Genomic DNA, 7,554 nt, shown 5'->3' on the forward strand with positions numbered 1-7,554 from the left:
CCGGCGACTAGATTGAAAAGAATTTGAAATTTACTCTTTTTTAAGGTAGGCATAGGATTTAAGCCCCCCCTTCTATTCTTTTATTTTATTTTTTATTTTTTAATTTATTTATTAATTTTAATTTTATTTTGTTTTTTATTCATTTATTATTTATTTATTTAACATTTTTTCTAGTTTACTCACGTTTTCTTCTTCTTTTTTTTCTCAATTTTCTGTTCTTATGTTGGTATGATGTTTTTTGTATTTTAATTTGTTTTTTGTTTAACAAGAAAAAGTTAAAATGATTGGGAAAAAATGTTTGAGAAAATATGTAAGATGCATACAATACAATGTATATAAGTTTGTATAATCTCTTGATAAGCAAAAAAAAAAAAAAAGAAATCTCAGGGATTACGTGTGTAGTTAAACTTCTTTTCATTCACAGAAAAAGCCATTTGACTCGGTCCGCCCACTTAAGATCAAAGCTGTGTGTGGCTCATGATGTGAAATGAGTTTGATCTCCCTGGTCTACAGACACTGCTTACCTCTGCATTGTTTAAACTTCGTGGTTTGGGTGCTGACTTCACCAGACTCTGTTAAACAAATAAATATAATCTTCAAAGCTTTTTTTGTAGTTGCTGTGTCAGTTTATCTATGTGGTTACGCCCAGTTTGCAAACAGAGGACCAGAACAAGCGGAATGATATAGATTATCTGCCGGTTTGTTAGCTGAGGGGGGGTGTAGAGGCAGTTTCAGCTCATTAAGGAAAATGTTTCGGAGAACATGAGAATAAAGCAGATCGCAGGTTAAATATTGGAGGAAGAGCCTGGGTGTTTATTCCTGGTAGGTGTTTGAGGTCTCATTGTCTGCTGTTTAGTACGTTTTACAGGAGATTTCCATCTCATGCATCCGTTCTCTGACTTGTATCCCCATGTGATGTCTGTGTTGTGTGTGTACGGTCGGGCGGGTTCATTCCAGTGCAGGGCAACCTGCCACTGCATGTAGCGAATAAAATTTGAACTTGAACTCATTCTTTACAGTTACTTTTGCCTGCAGGCTATTTTAACGTGTGTTTACACCACCTCTGGTCCTGCCTCATTCCCTTTAGTGTGTTGAGGTGTTCGTTGTCTTGGCAGCGCTCCATTATTTACGGCAGCCGAAAATGTGACACAGATTTCCAGGACACGGTGTTCTGGGAGAATTGAACCCCTATGCTTGTGCGCCTGCGTGGGTGAAGCGCCAACCCAAACAAATGCGTGGAAGGGAGGATTACTGGGACTGGACACCTGTTGTTGGACAAGTTCAGACACAGTGTCAGAAAAGCAGTGCCGAAAAATTACGGACAGTGAGATGCTACATCTGCAGAGAATGCTTTAAGAAAGTTTAACTCCAGAGAGGGCAGTTAGTGTGAAAACTGACGTTGCAGATAATTAAACACAGATATCAGAGCTCAGCCTGCAGCATCAGCCTTGTTGCACTTTGTCATTAGTCTTTGTAGAGTAAAGCCTTCTTTAGGGCATGTTTTACTGAGCTGCTGTGATCTATCAGGAAGCGTCATACCTTTCCAGCTCAGCATATCATTGCATGTGTCGTGAAATAAAAATAAACTGAAGCTGACACATAACTGCACGCAGCGCAAAGAAACAGTGCAGAATTTCTTTTGAACTGTGCTTTAATTAGAGGACAGTACACACCTGATGTGAGGGGCCCACATTTACTCTGTTAGATATTTATACCTGTAGTATCCAGTTCGCTAATAATGGTTAACCACTCCACCGATCAGGACAGTCAGTAACACACCACTCATTAATTATCATGAGTTATTAATTATTTCTGTCTCCCTCCCCTCACCCCCAACCACCCCCTGGTTCTGCCAGGACTTTCTTCCTGTTAGAAGAGTTTTTCCCTCCCACTGTTACCAACCGCTTGCTCAAAGGTTGTTGGGATTTTCTCTGTATTTTTTAGGGTCTTTACCAGTGTTGGGTAAGTCACTTTAAAAAAGTAATTAATTACTAATTACTAATTGCTTAGTCAATATTGTATTTAAAATACTTATCTAATTACTGTGTCAGAAAAGTAACTTAATTACTAAATAAGTAATTTAACTAAATACTTCTTAAAATCCCTATAAACCTTGAGTGGCCAAACAATAGAAATTAAACTCTTTAGATAATAATTTTTTTTTTTTTAAATATAAATGTCTTGAAGTGACTGTTGTTGTGATTTGGACTTTCCCAGTTGTTCTCCCAACCCCCCTGTGCGTTCACTTTGTTTGCACCTTTGGGATCAGTAACACTAGTGATGGGATTTCCGGCTCTGTCCGGCTCTCTGATGTATCTGGATTTTCCTATAAAGCTCTTTGCACCTGTTTATTTTCGTTCTTTTAAAAGTTAGTAAAAGTAGCAGTGGTTAAATGCATAAATGTTTTAGTCTCTTATGTTGTGCTTATCTGAATGCATCCTATACAGAAAACATGCATTTCCCATCAGGTCATGGCCACAATCCCAGTACATCCGTATGATAACCAGAGCTTGCTGTAACATTCCTAACTTACCCACTTAACTCAGACACCCTCCACATCTGCGAAGCTGACTCCTCAGAGTTATAGTAAACCAGAGTAGGTGGGTGTGGAGGCGCAGAGTTGGAAGTGGGCTATAGGTGACGAGGTTTTTCCAGTCAGGACATCTCAGCTCTGATCTCCCTGACTGACGATCGCAGACATGTCAAAACATGTCATTTTAGTCCAAGACATTTAATGTTCTTCGTTTTTCTTCCACCTTATTTATTCCTGCCCTTTATGTTGCACTATTGAACGATTTAATTATTTATAATTTTATAATTATTACATAATTATAATTAATTATGTAAAGTTCATTATTTTGGAGCTAATATCCGGAGGGGAAAAAACTGACTTTATCTGCCCAGTTCCCTAAAATGACTGGCTCTGTTTCTTTCAGACACATGATTCTGAGGCAAGCTGGGCAGAAACAGCCTAAAAGAAACAAAAATAATGAAAATACCATAAACTTTATAAGGAAAATCACCCCCAAACCTTAAGGTATCCTACTGATTTCTATACTGTTTCATTTCCTGTTTTTTTTTTTTTTAAATGTCTCCTAATAAAAGACTAAATATTCCTACTGTCCCGCTGAGTGGAAAATGGCTGCTGATGGCTTGTTATTGCTGGAGCTTTCAGACTTTTTCTCAATTTCTTTCGCCAGCTGAGTGTGTGGACTGTCCAGGGACCTTCATGTGCGGCTCATTTATCCATGGCAGCTCATTTCCTGAGTTTACATTCAAGACACAGAGGCAGTGTCGGTCTCAGCTGGAGAGGCCCCCCGACAGCAACTAGATTAATGACAAGGCTGGATTGCAGACTGATGTTTATACTGAGAGCTCAATTTACAAAGTATGCTTCCCAATGAGTTTATGAGTGTTTTTAATTTGTGCATAAAAAAGAAAAAATGCTATTACAGTATTTCTCAGTTTTTAATGCAGAAAGTGACCAATGAGAAGAAAGCATGCTTTTGCTGCAGCCTATAGATAATCTTAACCTTTGAATTTAGGTATTTTCAGTCCTGTTGGTGCAGGTGCATAAAATCAAGCAGCTAGCCACGGAGTCTGCTTTTACAAACATTTGTGAAAGAATGGGTTGTTCTAAGGAGCTCGTTGAATTTGACTGAAATGTAAAATCTAATTTCTTGTTTCCTAGATCATCCACAATCAGCTGTCATTGGTATTATTGCAAAGTGGAAGTGTTTAGGAACCACGGCAAACTCAAACCATGCAAAGTTACAGAGTGGGGTTGCCGAGTTTGTAAAAGTCGCCAACGCTCTGCTGACTCAATAACTGCAGAGATCCAAACCTCCCCTGGCATTACAACAACTGTGGCTGAGCAGCTTCAGTGGGTGTGGAGAGTAGGTGGCCCAGTACTTTTGTCCATAATGTGTAAGTTTTCTGACTATTCTAGGTCATTGTGTGGAGAAAAACTACAGGTCAAAACTCACTACCATCCATTTCATAGGGCTCTAGTCCAGGCTGCAGGAGAAAAATAATCTCAGTACAGATGCTCACACCTCCCTCCACCTATTCACTACCTACAACACTTCTCATGCGTTCCCAAACCACGCCCTGGTTCTGCCCGTGGTCTTTTCCCAGTTGGGCATGCCCAAAACACCTCACCAAAGAGGGATCAGGGAGGCAAACCATCCCCAGAGCAGCAGCTCGTATGGGACCAACTTGTGAGTACCCACCACCTTCAGGAGCAGCTGCAGGGGTTTGATGCTTTGTGGATTGCAGACTGGGTGCCAATCAATTCCCTGTTTTGTATTTTCACTGTTAAGCAAAAGTTTTATAGCATGATTCAAACATTTACTTTGTTCTCCATGATAATTATGTTATGTATGATTTTAACAGTTTGGCAAGTCATTTACAAAACGTTTCTGACCATCTTTGTATTAACGTTCAGTATATATTCAGTAGAATATAGTGGTATACAAGTAAACGGTGTGCACAGAGTGTTACATGGACATTCTAATGGAAGTATCCAAAAAAAGAGTGTTCTGCTTATCACCACAGTCTGAACACAAATGGGACGGGAAGCAAAATGTTTTGTTTAGCTGAGAAATTTCTGATTTTTATTCACCAAGGAAAAAAAAAAGTTTAATAATGTAAATCTAAATGTTAGAGTAAAAACAGCCACACATGTAGAGTTTTAGTTTCAAGATCCATAGAATTTAAAAAGTGTAAAATTGTATCAAACTCTTTCTCGTTATTTACTGGAGACACTTAAATGTTCATATATCAGCTTTTTACCTGTAAATGTGACTTTCATGTTTTCAAGCTTCAGTTCAAGGACCTTCGCTGATTTTGTTGAATAACATCATTAAAAATTCACGCTAAATGTTCCGAGCTGCGTATGATAGATCACGAGTTATCACGAGGACTCGCACTATAGACCTCTTATGGGGTGTAATCCTGATCATAATGTGCTAATTGTTCTCAAATGTTCAGCTGAAGGAGGAGGAGGAGGAGGAGGAGGAGGAGGAAGTGAGCAGGACTCTGGAACTGACCCCAAAACACATCACAATGCAGTTTAAACACATTACTAAAACATTTAGGGGAAAATAATCTTTAAGCCTTTTATGGTCAGCCTGCAGGAGGTTTACCTCAGATGACTTTCAGATGAAGCAAAAGAAAGAACAATGAATCCCCACAAAAGAGAAAAGTTATTTGTCTCTGGACTTATCCTGCCTCGTCTTCTTATAAATAAAGGTTTATATTTACAAAAACACACACTGCATACGGTAAGGCACGCCTCCGTCAGTGCGCCCCAGGGCAGCTGAGGCTACAATGTAGCTTGTTATCGCCAGTGTGTGAATGTGTGTGTGAATGGGTGAATGATTGAATGTAGTGTAAAGCGCTTTGGGGTCCTTAATGACTACAAAAGCGCTATACAAATGCAGGCCATTTACCATTTATACATCTACATATATCTTGTTGCAATCATGTGTCCTGGTTAAAGATGTTTTAATTCACTTTTGTCTAAGCAGCATTTTTTTCACTGGTGAAGTTCTGTTTTCTTGTAAGTTTAAAGCTTATAATTGCTACTAAAATCGCCTGTTTTACAGGATAACAGGGGCCTGCACAAAAGGACAGCATAAGAAATTAGGATTTTTTTTCATCTGTTAGTCATTCAAAGTTACTTTAATGGAGTTCAAGAATAGAAGCTGGAAATGAACATAATAATCCCTCTTTAAAACGGTCCCTCCAGACAGAAAAGTCTGCTGTTTTTCTCAGAGGATTTGCTGGTTGTTCTTTGATAAAGCCTTTGCTTAAACATTGCACAACAAAAAATGCTGTAATGTGCTGGAAAAAATTAGGGATCTATTTCTGGATTTTAGGATCAGATGCTATCTTTTGTACATTTAACAACATGCCATTGCTAACACAGACTGTTTTTAATGCAAAGCTATTTTCATCACGAACCCTGTTTTGTTTGTCTAGGTGTGTATTATCTAAATCGTTCTGCTTCAGTTCTTGAGGTCTGTGGGGTTCTTGTCTTTAATGCTGGCATGTGGTTTCGTGTTAGAGGAGGTTGAGTCAGTTCACATAGGACCTTAACATAAATCGTCAATCTGCCAGAAAAGTCTGAGTCAGGGTTAAAGATACCTCGGTCTGATTAGCACGGAAACAGCTAAAAAAACAGAGATATGATGATGGGATTCTGTCATGATAGTCACGTGAACTTTGGCCTATAATTTTGCATTTTAGTGTCATCTTATCTTGCTCATCAAAGATTCACTACTTTGAAAAGAAAATAAAGGAACGAGAGGACTGTGCAGTGGAAACTTGTCAGCCTGTCTGAAATTTTGGCTGCAGCAATGTTTTTTTTTTCTAGAAGTATTTTATAAACCTCGATGAACCATTTAGACACAGCAATGAATGAACCTGTGTTAATAAAGAACGCATGATGATTTCTAACAAAACTCGTCACTGGTGTAGAACAGCTTGTCTAACTGCAGCAGGGAATAATGCTTTCATCGGGGGCTGTCGTTACCTCAGGGTCAAAGGCCATTTCATAAACAAAAGAAGACCAAGCTTGCCCTGAAAACCAAAACAACAGCAGAGATAAGAAGACAGGTTTCTATTTTCAGCTGCACTCCGGATAATTCACCAAGATTCCCGGCAGCACATCAGATCAATCCACGGCTCACAGGGAAGATGAGTGGCAGGAGTACAGGCGGATCTCTCTGCTCATGAGGGTAAAAGAAAAACATTTAAATTGGGTTGATTGAAATCTTCAGAGTGCATTCAGAGTTACTCACTCTACTGAGATGCTTGAGTAAATAGATGAGATTTCAAACATGTCAGGAAATTCCAGGAAGGTAATGGGTAGTAGACTTCAAAGCTGGGAACCTCACTGTCACTTCGAATCTTGGTCAGCCTGGGTAGGTAGTAGCTGGAAATTTCTACATTAGAGCCGTTATGGAGGCAGCATATTTACGAATCCTAGGTTGGGTACCTGACTGGGTGCAGATTTAAAAATCCCTGAGAGATAATTGGAAACAACCTTCCCTTGTGAGCACTCTTGTGTTGGAGTACCAGCTTGGGGACACTGTGCAATAATTTCTGTTTATCGGTTGTCATGGTACATCTTAACTGACTGCAAAACAAGCTGTACATGTTTTTATCACGGACTGAGGCTAAATGTGGATAAGAGACTGTTTCATAACCAAAAAGAAGCCAAAACTTGTCCTGAAAATGCACGAGGCATATAAGATGTGAAGATAAGTTTCTATTTTCATCTGCACTGCAGATAAAAGTCCCAGGTGCATATCTGTGGACAGGTGATTGACAGGAGAACAGACAGATTTTTCTGTTACGGAAGATAAAGAAAAAACATCTGTACTTCGGTTGGTTCAGAGATTTTTCAAATCGGCTGCGACTTTTGATGCTTACATAAATAAATAAATAGAGACTGAGGTTGGGAACTTCCAGTTATGTAGGAATTATTGTGTCTGTCTCTGATTACGTAAGATCTTGACCTTACTCTGCATGTGTCCTAAAATGACC

General features: G+C 39.1%; 1 long non-coding RNA gene across 3 annotated transcripts; it reads left to right on the plus strand.

The window, feature by feature from the left end:
• The first annotated feature begins 718 nt into the window (after positions 1-718).
• LOC120721561 lies at positions 719-7,020 on the plus strand. Of its 3 annotated transcripts, XR_005693194.1 has the most exons (4): positions 724-822; positions 2,937-3,037; positions 3,201-3,927; positions 4,004-7,020. It is a non-coding gene; the product is annotated as an uncharacterized LOC120721561 (long non-coding RNA). The 3 variants fall into 3 exon arrangements; XR_005693192.1 differs by having other exon boundaries at positions 3,201-7,020; XR_005693193.1 differs by lacking the exon at positions 2,937-3,037 and having other exon boundaries at positions 719-822; positions 3,201-7,020.
• Positions 7,021-7,554: the final 534 nt, after the last annotated feature.

The sequence above is a fragment of the Simochromis diagramma genome, unplaced genomic scaffold (assembly GCF_900408965.1).
Source record: "Simochromis diagramma unplaced genomic scaffold, fSimDia1.1 OVJJ01000603.1, whole genome shotgun sequence".
Lineage (NCBI taxonomy): Eukaryota > Metazoa > Chordata > Actinopteri > Cichliformes > Cichlidae > Simochromis > Simochromis diagramma.